At 36.9% G+C, this 979-nt stretch overlaps 1 pseudogene; it reads right to left on the reverse strand.

Moving 5' to 3' along the window:
* Positions 1–305: 305 nt before the first annotated feature.
* Positions 306–392, reverse strand: LOC122314594 (annotated as a pseudogene).
* Between the last annotated feature and the right edge of the window lie 587 nt (positions 393–979).

Below are 979 nucleotides of genomic sequence, written 5' to 3' on the forward strand. Positions count from 1 at the left end.
TTTTTTAAAATTAGAGCAGTTAATGATTAATATGGTGATTCTAAGGTAGCAACATTATTAAAGTTTACATTGCTGGAAGATGTGGGGGAAATTTTGACTATATCCAAATTTGATATTGTATGCCCGAGATACATTTCGGCTCCAAAACACTTCAACCTCTAATACCCATAACTTGACAATGCGAAACAGAGAAGAGCAGGTTGGGATGACTTGAAATCTGACAATTTCAACTCATCACATTTAGGCTGTTTGGAAGATGGTGTTATTATGATTAACGTGGTGCAAAAGTGAAATGAGATTCACGAGGTTAATGTGAATGAGGTGACAAAAGAGTTATAGGCAGGAGCAAGACCACTAAGAATAAAGGAGATAAGATCTTCCTCGTCAACTGGTTTCCCCACAACAGCTAATGGATTAGCCAAAGACTTGGCTTGTTGAAGATAGATACCACAGGACATCACTTCCTGGTGTAGGTTTTGAAGTTGTCTATTAAGCTGAGTAATACAAGAATGAGAACATGAAACAAATCTGGTATCCAAGAAATCCCAGAATTCATATGAAATCCCAGACTTGCTGAGAGGTGTTCAACCCATGAACAACTGAGAGAACACCTCAGTCAGTGTGGCATTAAGCCAACTGAGGAGATAATGATGTTTACAATGCCAAGCAACAAAGGTGGGATTCAAAGAACCTTTGCCTACATAAACAAAAATAATTTGAGGAGGACAGGCCCCAAACCCATCAACAATACGTACCAAGAAGATCATGACTCCTCAAAATAGGAAGAAACTAAGACAACCATATAAAATTAGTTATTTCCATCAAGCTTATATGGAAATGAGGTCCATATTAGGCATATGGAGAGTAGAAACAGAGGTGACAGACATGGCAATAAATTATAAGAAAATAAAGAAAATAAGCAATAATCTATTAATGTCTACAAGGTTAATTATGAGAAGTGCTTATATGTGTTAGGGTG

Source organism: Carya illinoinensis, chromosome 6, assembly GCF_018687715.1.
Source record: "Carya illinoinensis cultivar Pawnee chromosome 6, C.illinoinensisPawnee_v1, whole genome shotgun sequence".
In the NCBI taxonomy this organism is placed as follows: Eukaryota; Viridiplantae; Streptophyta; class Magnoliopsida; order Fagales; family Juglandaceae; genus Carya; species Carya illinoinensis.